The sequence below is a fragment of the Hyperolius riggenbachi genome, chromosome 12 (genome assembly GCF_040937935.1).
Source record: "Hyperolius riggenbachi isolate aHypRig1 chromosome 12, aHypRig1.pri, whole genome shotgun sequence".
Lineage (NCBI taxonomy): Eukaryota > Metazoa > Chordata > Amphibia > Anura > Hyperoliidae > Hyperolius > Hyperolius riggenbachi.
In genome coordinates, this window is record NC_090657.1 from 81129967 (window position 1) to 81150154 (window position 20188).

A 20188-nucleotide genomic window follows, 5' to 3' on the forward strand; every position below is an offset into this window, starting at 1 on the left:
CCTAATACTGGAGGCACTTTTGGCTACCTATACTGGGATCGGCACAATTCGAGTGGATGCACTTTGGAATCTCTGTTTTTGGTGCTGGATAATCTTGTCCTAGCCCTATTTTAGGACTTGTATGGAAAAAAAGAAGTATAAGGACATAATTATTCAGAAGTATTACAATGCAAATAAAAAAAAAGTTTGACAGATATTAACCATTTCAGCTCGAGGGTATTTTTCACTTTATGAACGAGAGGAATGTTCACATTTCAGCGCTCCTCTCTTTCAATCCCCAATAATTTTCTCACTACTTATCACAGCGAAATGATCTATATATTGTTAAGGCTTTCTTTGGGTGGTACATTATGTTAAGAATTATTTTATTCTAAATACATTTTACCAGGAATAATAAGAAACAAATGGAAAAAATCATTAGTTTTCTGCTATTATAGTTTTAAAATAATACATGCTACCGTAATTAAAATCCACACATTTTACTTGCCCATTTGTCCTGGTTATTGCAACATTAAAATGATATCCCTAGTATAATGTATGGTGACAATATTTTATTTGGAACTAAAGGTGCATTTTTTCAGTTTTACATCCATTACTAATTTTTAGCCCATAAATTTATAATAATATGCCTTCTTGACATATACATATAAAAAATGTGTATTTCCTTAACACAGTAGGTGCAGTTTTACTATTTGGTCACAAGATGTCCCCACTGAGTACTTCCTATTCGCGTACAATACATATGCAATAGGAAGCGATGTGTTGCTACAATGTAACTAGGGAAGTGACGCAGGCTTCAATGGAAGCCTGCGATCGCGGTGGCCTGTGGGGAGATTAATCATAAATCTAATCATCGGCGGTGGTAAGCGGAAGGAATCAGCAGTGGGAGGAAGTGCCGCGGCTATATTTAAGAATATACACTGTTTCGGCAGATGTGAACGGATTGGCTCAGGGGACTTTTGTCCCCTGCAGTCAATCCCCCGTTGCCGGTAACAGCGCGATCGCGCACACAACCCCCAAGCTGCAGGGATGTAACTGTCGCATCCCTACAGCTGTAGCAGCTGCTGCTGCGGATGTGAGATTCATCTCCCAGCGGCAGAAATAGCGAAAGTAAACCTGAGATGAATGGTAGAAACGGATTTATACTTATCTGGGGGCTTCCTCTATCCCTCTATAGTCCATCAGCTCTCTGAATGTCCTTACGTTCGATCCACTGTGCTCCTGTGAAGTCAGAGATCCAGCTCAGTTTTGGGCCACTGTGTGCATGCGAAGCACGCCACCACGCTGACATAGGCAGGAGTGTTCTGCATAAGCACAGTTACAGTCATAATGAACTGGGCATGCACAGAATGCTCCCAGCCATGGGACTGCAATAAGGGGCTGCAAGCATCCGGGACTGAGCACGCCCAGTAGTGCAAAAGGGGAAGAGATACATGGATATGTTCGGCAACACAGGAATCAAGGGTGTTAAGCTCTGGAGAAATATTTAACATTAAAGGAAACTGACAGCACAAAAGTATAGGAAGTATAGTATAAAAAGTATAGGAAGGATTAATTGTTTTGGGTATGACACCACACCACTACTAGTATTATTATTATTATTTATTGTATTTATAAAGCGCCAACATATTACGCAGCGCTGTACATTAATTTAGGTTACAGACAATATTTAGGGGTGACAAACAGCAATATGACAATACAGGAATACAAGAAAACCAGATCACACAGCACAGTATGAGTACAAGGTAATGCTTAGTCAGTCACTGGAGGGGAGCATGGAGATTAGGCAAGTTAGGTTCACTCAAATGCATAGCATGGGTGCACAGTAATGGAGGTGCATGATCAGGTAGGACACAAAAGGAGGAGGACCCTGCCTAAAGGCTTACAATCTAGAGGGAGAGGTAGGGACATGAGAGGTAGGGGACCAGAGTTCAGCTGTGGGTTTAGAGCAATTGTGAGGGTTGGTAGGCCAGAGTGAAAAGGTGAGTTTTGAGGGCCTTCTGGAAGGTGTTGAAGGAGGGGGCTGCCCTAATGGGTAGGGAGTTCCATAGTGTTGGAGCGGCTCTTGAGAAGTCTTGGAGGCGTGCATGGGACTGGGTGATGCGGGGGACGGTCAGGCGAAGTTCATTGGAGGAGTGGAGTGAGCGGCTTAGTGTGTATCTCTGAGTAAGATCAGAAATGTAGGTTGGACAGGTTTTGTGGACGGATTTGTAGATCAGACACAATATCTTGAATCTGATTCTGGACTGGATAGGAAGCCAGTGGAGGGATATATCTTGCTTAAAGGGAAGCAGGAACTTTGGCAACCCGCAGGCTAGGTTAGGTGTCAGGAAAGGGGGATTTAGGATTAGGCACCAGGAAGGGGGTTTTAAGGATAGGCATTGGAGAGAGAAGGGTTCTGTGTGAAAGAAGGGTAAGGTTGAGTTGTTGTAAAATATCGGTAACATTTACCAATGTTTAACTATCGTTAATACCACTGTAAAAAAAATGTTTAGTTTTCCTTTGGCGCCCAATTCACAACAATATTTATCATTTACACTTATATGCACCAAATTTTCTTAGCGTGTTTATTTCATGTACACGCTTTAAAGAGAAATCGTGACCAAGAATTGAACTTCATCCCAATCAGTAGCTGATACCCCCTTTCCTATTGAGAAATCTTTTCCTTTTCTTAAACGGACCATCAGGGGGCTCTGTATGGCTAATATTGAGGTGAAACCATGGTCTTGACATTTTCCTGTCTGTGAACCTCATTGCATTGTGGGAAATAACAGCTGTTTTACTGTTTACAGCTGTTTCCAACTGCCAAAAAAGCCAGCAGCATCTCCTTCCACTGACATTACCTACCAGCAGTAAAATGTCACCATGTAATAAATGTCGGAATGTAAATCAGGGAGAGGAAACACATTACAATGGGCAAACACTTACTAAATAACTTATACATAATTATTTTTAAAAATGAAGCACTTTTTTATTACATTATTTTCACTGGAGTTCCTCTTTAAGTGTAGCTAAGGCAGATTGAAATAAAAAGATAGATACTTACCTATGATAGGGAAGCCTCTGAATCCTCCAGAGGCTTCCTGTGGCCTCCTCGCCCCCACCGTTGCCGTGCACCACACACACACACACAAGTGCTTGTTGGATACTTTATTGTGTTCATGCTTCCTGCCGTATACAAGGGTGGCCGAACTGCTCCTGTGCAAGTATGACTGCCCCTGCATCCACAGACTACACCATGCTACTGTGCAGGCCCAGCCGTATGTGCGCGGTTGCAGCGTGGCCACGCTCCTGCAAGAGTAGCACGATTGTGAAGTTCCAGAGGGTCTTGGCATCCAGCGGTGGTCTCCAGGAGGACATGGGAAGCCTTCCTATTTCATGTGTAAGAATCTATACTTTTTCTACCATCCACCTCAGGTTCTCTTTAAAAGATATCATGTTGATAATCTGTTGTAATAACTGTGTGCAGATAACTCCATGTGTAATGTAAGTGAGCAAAGTGCAAAGGGTCATTCACTATTACTAGCTCTGATCAGAGATAATCTTCAAAAACGTTGTTTTCTTTTTCACAAAATAGTCGTTTTCAAGCCCTTCCATGACTGCGAATGTGTATTCACCAAAGACAACTACTGCCAGCTTCACAGAAAGAACTTTTCTTTGCAAAAGGAGACATTCATACACTTTATTTAACAGCGTGCTGATTTTATTTTTCAAGAAGTGTGCACTGACAGGAGAGCCAAACTGTGCTTAAAATAATGTATGTGCTGCTCAGCAGGGATAAGCAGCAGAATTATGGCTTTCTACTGTCCAGTTCTTATTTAGTATTTTAATTCAGAAAGATGAAAATTGCTCTAAAAGTAGGACATTTAAGTCAACTTTCTGCATTTACAGAGAAAGCCTAATGCCATATAGCAAAAAATATTAAAATTATTCAGGATATCCATTTTTTACCTTAACCTCCTTGCCGGTTATCCCAAGCTCAGCTCGGGGTAACCTGCGCAGGAGGATTTCTCAGGCCCCGCTGGGCCGATTTGCATATTATTTTTTTTATTGCACGCAGCTAGCACTTTTCTAGCTGCGTGCATATTCCGATCGCCGCCGCTCGCCACTGATTCTCCGCTACCTGCCGCGCCGACCACCCCCCCCCCCCCCGCCCTCCAGACCCCTTGCGCAGTCTGGCCAATCAGTGCCAGGCAGCGCTGAGGGGTGAAAATCGGGATTCCCTCTGACGTCCCGACGTCCATGACGTCATCCCGACCGGGGAAGCCCGGAGGCGATCGGAGTGGCTGCGGGGATGCCGCTGCTCAGCGGCTATCATGTAGCGAGCCCTGGGCTTGCTACATGATTTAAATTTTTTTTTTTTTTAAAGTGTTGTGCTGCCCCCTTGCCACGGGAATTGGACCGGCAAGGGGGTTAAAGTGGTTTTGAACCCACATTTATTATGGTAATAACATCATTCTTCAGTCACACCTTTGTTAGCATATATTGTTTTTCCGGCTTGCCACAAGAGGGCACTGGTTGCTCATGCTCACAAGTTGTACTGTTTTGTTTTGTTTTTTATTTTGCTCATCTCTACTCTGTTACACTGCAAACAGTATGTTTTTTTGACCTCTAAGACCCAAAGGGGGACCGGCCAAAGAAGTAAATTGGATTTCTCAAAGGTAAAAATACATTTTTACATGCAAACATTACTGATTTTTGAGTAAATCATTAGCTGTGCTCTCAAAGTAAATTAAGTAAATAAAGTGACGTCAGTTACACTTTAATTGTTGTGGTTTCAAGATTGAGATTACTGCAGATTTTAGCCTATTAGCATCCCCTTGCTTCAGTCTACAATAGCTTTTTTTGTGTATTATTGACATCAGAGTTCAAATCAAGATGTTTGTATAAAAGAACAGATGTTTGGCTACCACACCGGTATCTCTCCTTGGATGTACTGAGAAATAATTGGACTGTATGCTGATAGGGAAGGATACTCAGCCTTCTTGTAATGGCCTACTTGTGTGGAAAATTGAAACTTTTACATTTAAAGTAACAGTACACATATAAAGCAGGGACAGTGAGAAGCAGTTACCCGTCCCTTTCCCTGCACACCAGCAGCAGGGCCGGTTCTAGACTTGCTGCCTGAGGCAAACTTGAAGAGTTGTAACTGCAAGCCAGATAACTAGAGAGTAAGGTGTTGGGGGGTTGGGCTCCTGGGGTGCCTCTTAGTCTAATAGCAATCAGTGTGTGACGGCTGGGGTGGGAGGGATGGAGGGGCGCACTATGGTGTCTGAGCCTTGGGTGCTGGAGGACCTTGTCCCTGCTCTGGTTTCCAGTATTGCTTCTCTCAGCTCCTGACCTCTCTACACTATTATCTTGAGTCCCTGACTGTCTGTCTGCTGTTCCTACATTCATGTAGTCCCGTTTCCTCAAACTTAACAGGAACAAAACAGAAATTTGTATTATTTCCTCCATCTCTCTCTGCTCCCCCACCTATAGTTACAATTAATGTAGAAAAATACCCCAATAACCTTAACTCTTAATGCCTGGGGGGAACTCTGGACCCTTATTTCAACCACATATTAACTGCTATTTCCATCTCAAAAATATCTCTAAAATTTCCTTATACAGAGGTACCGAGTGTTGTTTGTTTTGCTAGATGCTGTAACTCCTTTTTCTATTGCCTGAGGAAGCGGGCGCTGACCCGTGAAACGCGTTGCTTTGTTTTATCTGAAGTTCGTTAATAAATAGACTGAATGTACAGTCGTGTTGTGTCTGCTTGGAGGAGGTAAGTCCACCACTGCCTCCTCTAATTACCAAATTTTTGGCTTTTAAGCTCATTTAAAACCCCTTTTATCCTTTTGACGCCTCTGTTCCCTTATACAAGAGACTACTAAAATGCTTGTACATACTCCAATTATGTCTGGTCTTGATTAATACTGTATACCCTAATACTGTAATATCCTACTCTGTGGCCTACGAAAAAACAAACTGGCACGTCCCTACTGAGCTCTGCTGCTCATTTCATCCACCTCTCCACCCACTCCTCTGATACTGCCCCTCTCTGCGAATTCCTCCTTTGGCTATCAATCACCCAAAGGATCCAGTTCAAACTCCTAAAACTATCATACAAAGCTCTACATAGGCCATCCCCTCAATACATTTCCTTATTAATCTCCAAATATCATCCATCCTGGAGCTTTCGCTCCTCCCAAGAGACCCTCTTGTTGTCCAGCTTGGTCACCTCCTCTCACTCTTACATCCAGGACTTCTCACGAGTGTCACCTCGAGTGTCACCTCGAGTGTCACCTCTCCTTTGGGACTCTCTACCACAGCCTATGCGTCATGCTCCAAGCCTGGAAATTTTCAAACCTACTCTCAAGATGTAGCTTTTCAGACAAGCTTATCATTTGCTATAGATAGAATTTAAAGCTCACTACCTCATCTGCCAACCCTTTTGTCTACTCCCCCAGTGCCTCAACTCCACTACCCTCTAGATTGTAAGTTTGAATGGGCAGGGACCTTCCCCTTTTGCTTCCTGTTTCTGTGCAATTTACCAAATATACATTTATCAGTATTGGTGATGTTATTCAAACTACACATCAGTTGTACGTATCTGTACTTGTGTCAATGGTTGTCCTGATTTTACAGTATGATGAACTGCTCATGTATCTATGTTCCCTATTGTTGTAGGTTTTCCGCGTTGTACAGCGCTACAGAATATGTTGGCACTATATAAATACAAATAATAATAAAACAGCATCACTCCATTACCACACAGATTCTATGCTATTTTAAATGAATGGCAATGCATCCGCTGTGCACTAAAAATGCATGCAGCAGTGCAGCAACAGATGTGCTGCCATTACATTCAATGGCACAATATCTGGGTGAAAGGAAAGGAGAGGAGATGGTCGTTCATACACTGCCATATACAGTGACAAACTGTGCAGGTACCATAACGATGCAGGACATGGTGGGTGGTTGCAGGTGGAAGGAGAGAGCCTGATGGATGTTTTGCGCCAATGCGCTTCTACAGAAGCTACCTTTTGGGTGTTATGGTATGTGACCTGACTCTGTTCCCTGCACCTATCGTCCTTCCCTATGACATCATAAGCAGGTGAAGAGTCGATATATATTCTTATTGAGGCATACTATGATAAAACCCCATCACCGGCAAGAGGTCACCATGGCCAGTTAGAGGGGAAGTTGGCACTAGACCAGCCAATCACAGCTGCTTGGTGCTTCTTTTGCTAACTGGTGCCTATGGTCTTGCAGTTGGGACCACGGCTCGATCATTGAGCAAATCACTGCACTCAATCAGTAGCAGTGACTTCTGGGGTGTGTGTCATGGCTGAAATTGTTGGCACCCCAGAAATGTTTCCAGAAAATCAAGTATTTCTCACATAAAAGTATTGCTGTAAGGTCTGACAGGTTATGTCCCTAATCAGTCTCTATGCCCTAATCTATTGCCACGGCTCTGAGCCCAGCCCACGGTCTTCACCTATAGACAAGCCACCGCGTGAACAAGACATGTTATTTGTATCCTGACTACGGTTACCCCAAGGTCTTAACATGCAAGGCATACAGACTGAAGTAGAGAGGACAATAACCCACCAGAACTCCACTGAGGCAAGTACGCTGACACCACGCTGTCAGCTGAATATTGTTTACATCTGCGGAGGACGTACTGGGAACGTGTCTTCCGCCTATCAGAATGTGCGGCCTGGTCTCAGCAGCAGCATCATCAGCGGGGAACAAGCGCCACCGCCAAGACCCGGAAGCAATGGATTCTGCCCGGGTCTGGGCGGAAACACCATCTACAACAGGCAGGTCCCTTATAATTGCAGTAATACATGTTTTGCTATACACATGCCATTGAACACCTGTGGATATATATACAGTCAATATATTTTATTTATGAACTCCAAATATGCAACGCATTTCGCATTTCGAGTTCATAAATAAAATATATTGACTGTGTTTACTACAGTCGTTGTGTGTCTACTTGGAGGAGTTAAGTCCACCACTACCTCCTCTATTTACCAAGAATTTGGTTTTTAAGCTAACTTAGCTTCCTTTTATCCTTTTGGCGCCTCTGTTCTCCTGCATAATATTGAGTCCACCCTGGGTGGAGGGTTGAACCCCCTTTTTCTCACCTACAGAGAGCGACTTCTTATTCCTGAGTGGGGTCAGGAAAATCTCCCCACCTGCCTTTACAGTGGCTGCCTAATGTTAACCCTGGTTTGTGAGTATTAATATTTACTCTATCTAGTAACCATTTACCAGTACATATTACACTATTGGGGCTCTTGGTGTTCCTTGTTTTTATCTCGTTGTTTGCTATACACATGTTTCTTCCCTTTGTGTGTATTGGAACAAAACATAGGAGGAAACACAAACAAACTGGACAATGTGAAGTGTAAAATTTGTCACACAAATTTCCAAAAATGGGCTGGACAAAATTATTGGCACCCTTAACTTAATATTTGGTTGCACAGCCTTTGGAAAAAATAACTAAAATCAGTTACTTCCTATAACCATCAACAAGCTTCTTACACCTCTCACCTGGAATTTTGTACCACTCTTCTTTTGCAAACGACTCCAGGGGCCATATGCAATTCACTTTTTCACCTGACTTTTCTCCCAGGAGATAAATTTTCATCTCTGATTTAAAATAACTTTTCAGCACTTTTCAACTAAAAAAAGTACTAAAAAGTTGGTGAAATAGTACTATCAAAATTATTTTGAGTATTTTCTTGCTTTCTGGTGGCTTAAAAGGCAATTTATTGACAAGTTTAAAAATATCACCTAGGAGAAAACTCAGGAGAAAAAGTGAATTGCATATGGGTCCAGGTCTCTTTTATTAAAAGGACGCCTTTTTCCAACAGCAATTTTAAGATCTCTCCACAGGTGTTCAATGGGATTTAGATCTGGACACATTGCTGGCCACTTCAGAACTATCCAGCACTTTGTTGCCATACATTTCTGGGTGCTTTTTGACATATGTCTGGAGTCATTGTCCTGCTGTAAGACTCAAGATCTCGGGCGCAAACCAGATTTCTTTCACTGGGCTCTTCAGTGTGACTCAAAATGCTTTGGTAGTCCTCAGATTTCATGATGCCTTGCATTTATTTAAAGGGATACCAAGCAGGGACATAAAAACAGAATTGATACTCACTTGGGGCTTTCTCCAACCCACCATAGGCCGCGAGGTCTCCTGGCGTCATTTTGGCTTCTCTACCAGTCTTGCTGGTGGCTTCATTAATTGGCGACTTCTGCCTGAAGTTACCACTAAGAGTCCCCACCACGCATGCTAATCGTCATCACACCAGCCCCTATGCGTCATCACAGCGGCCAGGATGAGAGTCCTGCGCATATGTGGTTCAGAGAACTGTAACTCTGAACCGTGCATGCTCAGAACTCTCATGCCGGCCGGCGTGATGACGCGTAGCGGCCGGCATGACAACAATTAGCGTGCGTGGCAGTGACTCTTAGTGGTGACTTCAGGCGTAAGTCGCCAATTAATGTTGTCACCAGCGGGACCGGGGGAGGAGCCAGGAGGATGCGGGGGACCTCTCGGCCTACAGTGGGCTGGAGGAAGCCCTAGGTAAGTACCAATTCAGTTTTTATGTCCCTGCTCAATATTCCTTTAAGGCACCAAGTGCCAGAGGCAGCAAAACAACCCCCAAAATATCATTGATTCTCCACCACATTTTTCTGTAGGTACTGTATTCTTTTCTTTGTAGGCCTCATTCCATTTTCAGTAAACAGTAGAATGATGTTCTTTACCAAAAATCTTTATCTTGGTCTCATCTGTCCATAAGACGTTTTCCCAAAAGGATTTTGGCTTACTCAAGTATATTTTGGCAAACTGTAGTTTTGCTTTTTTATGTCTGTGTCAGCAGTGGGGTCCTCCTGGGTCTCCTGCCATAGCCTTTCATTTCATTTAAATGTCGATGGATAGTTCGCGCTCACACTGATGTTTCCTGAGCCTGCAGGACAGCTTGACTTTTTTTGGAACGTGTTTGGGGCTGGTTATCCACCATCCAGACTATCCTGTGTTGCAACCTTTCATTAATTTTTCTCTTCCTTCCATGCCCAGGTAGATTAGCAACATTTCCGTTGGTTACAAATGGGTTCTTGATAATGTTGCTGAGATTGTTGATATTTTTCCACAATTTTGGTCCTCAAGTCCTCAGACAGTTCCTTTTTCGCAGTAGTTCTGCCCCTGTGCCAGACCACGTGCGAGTGATTGACAGCAGCGCTCATGCAGGTGCAGTAGATACCGACCTGGCAAGGTCGGCATCTACACTGGAGGGGACCGGGAGCCACCGGAGATGCGGCGAGGGACATATTTGCTGCCAGGGGCTGGAGGAAGCCCTGGGTAAGTAAAGCTCATTTTTTTAATTGACTGATGATTCCTTTAAGGGTGCCAATAATTTTGTCCAGCCCATTTTTAGAGCTTTGTGTGACATTATGTCCAATTTGCTGTTTTTCCTCCCTTTTTTGTTTTGTTCCAATACACACAAAGGGAATAAGCATGTGTATAGCAAAATGTGTTACTGCAATAATTTTTCTGCGAGAAATACTTATTTTCTGGAAAAATGTCTAAGTACCAAAAATGGTAACTATAGTAAACTGAAGAATAGGAATGCTAATGAGCTAAAAGCAGATGCAAACCTGGCCCCCACCAGAAAAAGGCGCAGAGCACTGAGCAATAATAAATACAGAAATAAAAAAAATCCTTTATTGAAGTAGTGAAGAGTAGCAGACTGCATTTTTATAAATCCACTTGATAAAATCACAGTAATGAATCAGAGATTGACCTCTAGAAACATCATCACACTCATGGCACATACAGTTCACAGGCACATTTGCATTGCACATACAGATCTGTATTCATAGGCAAACGTAGGGGAAGGGGGGGGGGGTATTGCAGCTGCCCAGAATCCCCCCTCAGACCAGGGCCAGTGCAGTGTCTGGGGACATGCACAAATTCTGGGGACACCAGAATATCTGAAGGCATCCTGCAGCTCACAGCACTGCCCCCTTTCTTTCCCTGCTACAGTTGACTTTGGATGGAGCAGCAGTGTGTATACAGAGCATGGAGCAGCATCGTGTGTACAGAGCATAGAGCAGCCCTGGGGAACATAACAGAGCACATAGCCAGGTATGAGCACAGCCCTGTGCCCCTGCTTTGTGAATGCTTTACTTTTACCCTTCATTTCCAATGTCGGCTATCCTCATTATTATCTGTATGCAAACTGCTCCTGATCGATCCCGTTGTTGATCCGGATTAGATCGGACATTTAGAAAATAATTGTCAGATCCTGTCAGTCAGAAGGGAAATTACATTATGTGTACCCAGCATAATATATTACCATATTAATATAGTGTTAGGCTGAGGGAGACCTTTCAGGAATCCCCCCCCCCCTTGAAAATCCTGGGTTTGCCCCTGGTATTAATAAATACTAATCAAATATGGCCATGGATACACCTGAGTCAGCTTAATTGTCTCATCTATCACACCTCAATGCCTCCTCAGAATTATTATTCTCCTCAGAATACAGCCAGAGCCTTGGTTTATAACATCTGGAAGAAAGGCTATACATCAATTTGTCAAACAACTAGGCAAAGAATATCAAGCCTACAAGAGTTTAGTGGAAAGTAGTTTCCATCAGAATAGAAGGAATAGTGCCAGCAGGTGTTAAATAATGAGTCACCTCTGCCTAACTATAATGGGGAACTCTATTGCTACCCATACTGGAGGGTTCTCTGGCTAGCTATACTGGGGGACTTTCTTGCTACCTACACTGGGGGTCTCTCTGACTACCTACACTGGAGGGCTCTCTGACTACCTACACTGGGGGGCTCTCTGACTACCTACACTGGGGGGCTCTCTGACTACCTACACTGGGGGGCTCTCAGGCTACCTACACTGGGGGGCTCTCTGACCACCTACACTGGAGGGCTCTCTGACTACCTACACTGGGGGGCTCTCTGACTACCTACACTGGGGGGCTCTCTGACTACCTACACTGGGGGGCTCTCTGACTACCTACACTGGGGGGCTCTCAGGCTACCTACACTGGGCGACTCTTTGACTACCTGCACTGGGGGGGCTTTCTGGGCACCTATACTGAGAGGAATCTCTGGTTAACTTTATGGGGGTACTTTCTGGTTACCCATACTGGGGAGCTCTCTGGTTACCTATACTGGGGCCCGTGGGGCTCTCTGTGTACCTATACTGGGGGGCTCTCTGGCTACCTATACCGGGGGTACCCTCTCTGCCTACCCAATACTAGGTGACCCACTTCCACCACCTTTTGGCCCTCCAATTCCTGTTCCCTTTGCCACAGCTTACCATTCAGCCCAAAGACACTGAGGTAATTGTGAAGGCTTTCAGCATTGTAGGCAACGTAACCTTTTGGATTGGTTGGTGGGTCCACACACAATACAATTTTGATATTACATACAATCAATACAATTTGCAACCTGGTTTAGAGATCAGGTAATCTGCCACCACTTTGCATTTTAGCGTGCAAGGACGCAATTCGAACTAGTTAGTCCCGTAGGAAACAAGGGTTATTGCAACAACCTTACTAGATATAACAATATACTGTATATTGAAGGTAACTGAGCATATAAAAAATGTATTTAAAAAAAAATAAGTGTAAACTGGCAGGTAATGATTGAAAGTCCAGAGCAGTGGATAGGGATGATCAAAGAGATGCAAATACTTCCTAATTTATGCAAATGTTTATGCAAATATATGCAGTTTGAAAATGGACCAATGAGTTTAAACTCAGGTTTAAATTGATTGGCCTATTTTGAAGCTGCATATATTTGCATAAACATTTGCATCAACTCTGACGTTTTTGCATCTCTTTGATCATCCGTAGCAGTGGACTGTAACTTTTCTCTTGTTACTGAATTTATTACTATGTTCAGCAGCAGTGCATCTTGGTAACGTTTTTACCGAAAGGCAAGATTCTTTGCAGAGGATATTCAGTACAAGCGCATAAACCAGGTTTGTCCAAACGTTTTGGACTAAGGGCCATATCACCATTGAGATAGCTAGAGGGGCAAACTAGCGAAATTAAACACACATTTTGCTGATGTCCTCTAGGTACACTATGCCTATAATAATAAAGGTGAATAAAAGTTAAAATTCCCATATTGCCCAGAAAGGTTACCATTTTGTTAACCACTTCACTACCCTGGTAATTTTCACAGTTCAGCTCAGCTGTGATTACTTTAGCAATAACTTTATCAATAATTATCACAACTAAATGATCTATATATTGTTTTTTTCAGGACAAATAAAGCTTTTTTTGTGGCTTATATTTGTTATTAGTAATTACATTTTATATGCATTTTAAGAGGTAAATAAGGAAAAAAGTGCAAAAATACACAATTTATCCACTTTCATACATTATAGCTTTAATGTAAACAGTTCTATTGTAAATTAAACACACACAATTTATGTGTCTATCCCTCCTGTTTATTTAAACAATTCATTTGTTTTGATAATGTGTTAGACTTAACAATGAAGTAATGTATACAATCTGCTATTGTCTGCTCCTGGAATGTGTATTTTACATTTGTTTACTAATTAACTCTGCCATTGAATTCCCTGAGAGGAAGAGGGGGGTTTGCTGTCATTATTTTACAACTCTGTAGTGATGTTATCAGGTCAGAGATAAATAAACAGTGTTATCTAAGATTTAGTAGGAAGGAGAGTGCAGAGACTTATTTTAACATCATAAAGACAGCAAGTGGTTAAAAGCAGATTAAATAAAACCAAGGTGGAGGTGGGTTATCTAACGACAACAAAAATGAGAGGTAAGCCACCTCCACCATGGTTTCATTTTAATTTGTTTATTAACAAAGTTTTATCTTTTCTCGGTGCCTCTTCACCCTTGTTGTGTCAAAAATCCTACCCTTGGGAACTCCACCACATAGAAACCAGTAGCTTTTCATGAGAGCGACCACCCCCAACACACCATGTCTGTGACACCCGAGTGGAGAGGGGGGTTTCAATTTTCTCCACCTGTCCCAATTTTCGCTGACATTTTGCACTATTGGGCTTCCGTTGTCTCTGCATTTTTCCCTCCAAGGTGTAACATCACCCCATCTCCCTTCTACGCTGTTTATGTGACTCACTGCATCATACACATTTGCCACCTGTTATTGGCAGAGTCAGTTCATTTGTATTCAATGACTCATGTCTGAAGAATTCAATTACTGGCATGTGCCAGCCTTATACTTGATATTGCATTGCTTGCGTGCAGTAGGTTTATTAGTTGTGTCTTTGCAGGTGCCTGTCTGTTGATATTGGCGTGTGATCACATGATCACAGGGTTTACCTTCATGAACTACTCACTCACAGATTTACAAATCTGAGCAGATGTTTTTCGAACAATTATTCCATTATACAAACCTGAATTACAGTAGAGTCACAGTTATCCGGCACTGGGGAGCAGTACATACTATTCTTATGACAACATTGCCCTGTAGTGGGTTAATATTTCCCAACATAAAAGGTCCATCATTGACTTAAATCCAAATCTAAAAATTTGTGGTCATGCTGCATTTCTACAAATTGAAGCAACAAGAGCCAGGACTACTAGAAGTAATACTAGAAACCGAACAGGTTCTGAAAGGCATCTATGGGTAACGACACTAGCACAGAAAAGAGAGATACCCAGATTAATATTCAGCATTATGCCGATATATATCAACTTCCTTTCCACACCACAGAAACACTGGTAGGTCAATGGCATCCCCTCCAGACTCCAGAGTTTGCAAAGGGTTACGAGGTGCCCAGGAAGATATAAAACCTAGTTAAAAAAACTAAAATATAAATTAGAGAAGTGGCTTACCTTTGGAATAATGATGACACTGGAATAATGAAAAAAGGAAATTTGATTATGTACTGGCAACACGTTTTGTAGGTCTATGTCCACTTCCTCGGGCCATTTGTAGTGCTGGTAAATTGAATAAGCTGAGCACGGAGCCCCTCCCCCCGAGTGTGAGTTATAGACAATTACTAAATTACTTTTGCGAGTCCCTGAGGAACAGTAAATTATGTGACTGGTTTCATGGTCTATGTAAAAAACTGCATAAAATGTGTGGAAATGCTTTAGAAATGTTTAAAATAAATATATACAGCCATATTCTGGCAAAGAACAAATACTGCCATTTTATTACACTTCATTACCCTTTTGCAGTAACATAATTATAAACCAAAGCTGTATCAATATACTAATCAGAATAGCCCATTAAACAAAGAATTCAAGTCCTTCCTTAAAGAGACTCTGTAACAAATTTTTCAGCCTTAGTTCTTCTATCCTATAAGTTCCTATGCCTGTTCTAATGTGCTCTGGCTTACTGCAGCCTTTCCTATTTGCACTGTCTCTGTATTAAATCTTATCTCCTTTCCTCTGTCTGTCTGTCGGGCTAAGGCTTGAATGTGTGGAATGTGCAGGGCTGCTTGTGATTGGATAGAAGCGATACACACCCTCTGCAGGCCCCCTGCACACTCTGTATGACTCACACACTCTGTTTATGTGAGCCTATCACAAGCTGGTTAGTTTGTTTGTAAACACTGCCTAAAACTGTTAATTACAAGCCAGGATTGCAGCAGAGTGGAAAAAACAGCACAGAGGGGAACAGGAGAAAATAAAGAATAGAATGGTATGCTTTCTAGTGTAAAAATATTAGAGTACAGATTCTCTTTAAACTTGACGTGTTTTCCCCTTTAAAAAAACAAACATCTTAGGCTGAGAATTATAAGTCAGCATATATAAGCTGCAGAACCAGTTCTCTGCTTCATCTCTTCTCTTACCCTCCCTTCTTTCTCATAACCACACTCACTGCAAGACAAAAAATAACCTATGTGTCGGAAGCGTATGTATGGACAGAACCAGGGTACGTACACCTCTTTCTTTGTAGTAAACTACACGTTTGTTGGTCTCAGTTTGAATTGGTTTCTGCTGTCGATCATAGTTTATTAAGACCAAAGAGAAACATAAGGAGTCTCTTTAGAGCAAATATAAGGTCCTGAATTTTTTCCTGACTGCCGATATAGTGCCTGTCTACACATCACATTTACACTCTCTCTCTCTCTCTCTCTCTCTCTCTCTCTCTCTCTCTCTTTTTTTTTACACACAGTCACAGTTACATATGTACAGACTAACAGGTATACACACACAAACACACATACATAAACAGATAGACACACAAACACAAACACACACATACTTGTACACTCTTGCTCTATCAATCTATCATTATCTTTCCTTTTCCCTCCTTCTCTCTCTCTTTCTCCCTCTCTCAGTAACAAAGAAGGGCATACAGGAAATTACAATTTAGTAAGTAGTACAAATTAGGGACCACTCCAGCGAAAAACAGTAAGCAGTTAAAATCTGACAGAACCGACAGGTTTTGGACAAGTCCATCTGCTCATGAGGGATTCTCAGGGTTTTCTTTGTTTTTAAAAGGATTTCCTGAATGGCAGTTACTTAGTCTAACTGCCAAAATAGTGTGCAAGTGATTAGGGAGGCTGGCTGGTATCTTTTAATTTTGGCAGTTAGACTGAAATTTAGGAAATGCCTCTGAAAACAAAGAAAACCCTGAGAAGCCCCCATGAGGAGATAGACTAGTACAAAATCTGTCTATTCTGTCAGATTTTAACTGCTTACTTTTTTCGTGGTGTAGAGGTCCTTTAAAGGAAATCTGTATTTATAGGAACATGGAGGGACTTTTACTTTCTTTGCTGTTGTGATAGTTCTGCAGTTTTTTACTCAAAAATTATTATGCACATCATATGACTGACTCTAGTCTGAATTTTGTAAACAAAAAGAAATCGAGAACCCACAATGGTGTAGTATGTTATGGCCACATATTAAATAAGTTAATCTTGATGTGAATGGATACTCACAAGGGTGGATTACCACTAAGGCAATTACTGTATAGGAGATAGAAGATTAAACCCCACCCCATTAGGGTTACGAAGTCCACCACTACTGTCAGGTTTCATAGTTAAATGGACACGCTGAAAATGACTACATATTTCACAGGTTCTCTCCTGCCTTAGGGCCTGTTTCCACTACACGCAGGTTGGATGCAGAATGGATGCAGAAAAACGGACTCCAATGAGTCCGTAGCTCGTAGGCGAAGTCTCAAAACTACGCATACGATTTTACTCGTAGCGAAGTACCATTACGCGTAGTTTACGCCCCTATGTGTAGTTCTCATGTGTATTGCGAAGTAAACTACGAATGCGTTATTTGCATCTATTTTTCCGCGTACGATTGTATGCATACAAAATTACGCATTGGAAAGGGGAATGTAAAGGGGAAAGAGTTACTGTTACAAGCATTTGTAGAGGAATTCATGCGTACATTTTTATGTATAATGGCATAAGCGTCCGCATGTACTACGCTACGCAAAGCTGGCAAAGCGTAATTGCGTAAAACTACGCGTAGTTCCAGCGTAGCGAAGTTGGCTGACTACGACCATCCCTGGGTATAGGTGCCCCCAGTATAGGATATCATGTGTAGGTGACCTCAATATAGGTTGCCAAGCATAGGTGCCCCCAGTATAGGAATTCAGTTGAAGGTCTCCATCCCCCCCATAGGTGGCCAGGCGTAGGTGCCTCCAGTATAGGTAGCCAGGCGTAGGTTCCTCCAGTATAGGTAGCCAGGTGTTGGTGCCTCCAGTATAGGTAGCCAGCTATAGGTGCCCCCAGTATAGGAAATCAGGTGTAGGTGCCCTCAGTATAGGTAAACAGCTATAGGCACCCCCTTGGAAGCCAACGCCCCGAGCAATCACTCCGGTCGCTCAGGCCAAAGGCAATAGAATGCTAATAATGCAGTTGAGGGAAGGCTCCTCAGGGCCCCTCTGGTCCAAGGGCCCCGATGCGGTCGCGACTTCTGCACCCCCTATTGCTACGCCCCTGACTACCTCCCTTTTTAAAGGTCGACTTTCGCAAAAAAGTAAAAATTTAAAATACATGTAATACATACAAATACGAAGTAAGTTTCTTCAAGATTAAAATGAGCCAATCATTACTTTTCTCCTATGTTGCTGTCACTTACAATAGGTAGTAGAAATCTGACAGAACCGACAGGTTTTGGGCTACTCCATCTCTTCATGAGAAATTCTCTGCATGACGTTTCTTCTTTATAAGGACACCCCCTGAAAATTAGGTATACAAAGACTAGTTGACCTAAGCCCATTTAAAAATGGGCTCTAGGTCTGTCACCGCTGCCACATGTTAGCGCGCACGTGCACGCACCCGCCCGGCCTTCTGGCCCATCCTGGTCCTCTCCCAACGGCACATGTGCAGTAGCGCAAACGCACAGACACAGGGACAGGATGACGCAGGGACAGTTAGGTTTTATTACATAGGATGCTGTCCAGCCTTCCTGCTAGCTGCACACTTTTTTGGCAGTTGGACTAACAAACTGCCATTCACTAAGTGCTTTTGAAAATAATGAAAACCCTGAGAACCCTCCATGAGGAGAAATGCTAGTCCAAAGCCTGTCAGTTCTGTAGATTTATATTACAGACCTGTCAGATTTATATTACTTACTGCAAGTGACAGGCACATGGGAGAAAAGTAATTTATGTCTCGTTTTGCTCTGGAAGAAATGTACTTGGTATTTTTATGTGTTTTTATATATTGAACATTTTATGATTTTTGCAACAGTGGTCGTTTACTTTTTAACATATTTTATTTTTTTCTGGCGCCCCTGTTCCATTCTAGTCTGAATTTGCTGGAGGAGTGTGAGTCAGACTCTACAGAAGCCAAAACACTACAATATAAGGCCTAAAGCCCCATATTTAATTCAAATCAACTTACTTCTGGACATACAAGGAGAGAGACACTTGTTGACCAGGTGTAAGTCAAAACCCCTTAATGTTTAATAAATTGTCCGTCTGTACTTGTTCCTTCTGATTACTTTCAGCATTATATTTCGTGTCTAATAATACTGTATTCACTTTTTTAGTTTTTTAATTGGTCTCAATTGATTTCAGGGCAATGAAGCTCAAAATATAGGCTCTTGTTATAGTGTAATTTTGGTGATGAGAAATGCTTTCGTGCCAAATGTACATTTTGGTATTGTGGCCAAAAAGTTAACTCATGGCTTCATCAGACCACACCACACTTTTTGACATGCTTTTGGGATACTTTTTGTGCTTACAGTAAAGGTAGCTAAGTATAAGTGCTCCAACGCCGCTGACTTCACTTCCTGTCAGTGAGGTTGGAGCATAGAAGACCGAGGCACGCACCCTACCAGACTTCGGTCCCCCTGTGCCTGCATCCCTTACAGGGGCTATTGCTCCACCCCTGACTAAGTCTATTTCTTTTCAGTGTATTTATTAAAGAATACCAAGCACCTATTTCTCTAAATATATAAACTGTACCTCCCCCACTAGGGTGTGCTCAGTAGGCAGAAGCAGTGTTAGGGAGTCAAGCCCAAGGAACCCTTACTGAATAGGTTCTGGCTTACTGAACAGGAAGACCTGAGACTTGAACCCAAGACTCAAACCCAGAGCCCTTAACCATTACACTATACAGGCACTGATTAGGGGGAGGATTGTTTTATAGTTTTGATAAATAGGTGCTTGGATTTCATTAAGAGCCTAGTAGATGGAATAGAAAGTAACATTGCCATCTTTGAGGATGATACATCATTGTGTAGAATTTTTATCTGTATACATATACAGTGCTTTGAACATTTGGTTTTAAGAATTTAGGAATTTAGCATCTCCTAGGCACTTTTATTGACCTAATTAAGGGCCTGTTTCTGATTAAGGCAGGAGATAACCTGTGAAATACGAAGTCATTTTCAGTGTGCCCATTTAACTATGAAACCTGACAGTTGTCCTTTATTGGAAGCAAGTCGCACAGTTACTTTCCTTTTAAACTGGAGTTAAGTATTTTACAGTGGCAAGTTCTTTTTTTATTGTGATCCACCCACCTGTTGACTTCCCTTCCCCCAGCTGGAGCAGCATCACTACCAAGGACTTCCTTGCAGTTCTGAGTGAGGACAGGGTTGTGATTATCATCTGCTTTGAGCCTGGTGACCTCTCACATAACCAGTATATGGGAGTGCCCTTCAGTTATTCATTTATTCTTATTATGTTATTCTCTGGAACCTTAATATTGAAAGACAGTGACTAATGTCCT

At 42.3% G+C, this 20188-nt stretch overlaps 1 protein-coding gene across 1 annotated transcript in view; it reads left to right on the top strand.

Annotated features, from left to right (window-relative positions):
* The first annotated feature begins 15839 nt into the window (after positions 1-15839).
* Positions 15840-20188, top strand: part of CARD14 (caspase recruitment domain family member 14) — a 123462-nt gene continuing 119113 nt past the window's right edge. Inside the window, exon 1 of the mRNA XM_068262430.1 lies at positions 15840-15918. The gene's annotated coding sequence lies outside the window, so the exon portion shown is untranslated. The remainder of the gene's footprint in view (positions 15919-20188) is intronic.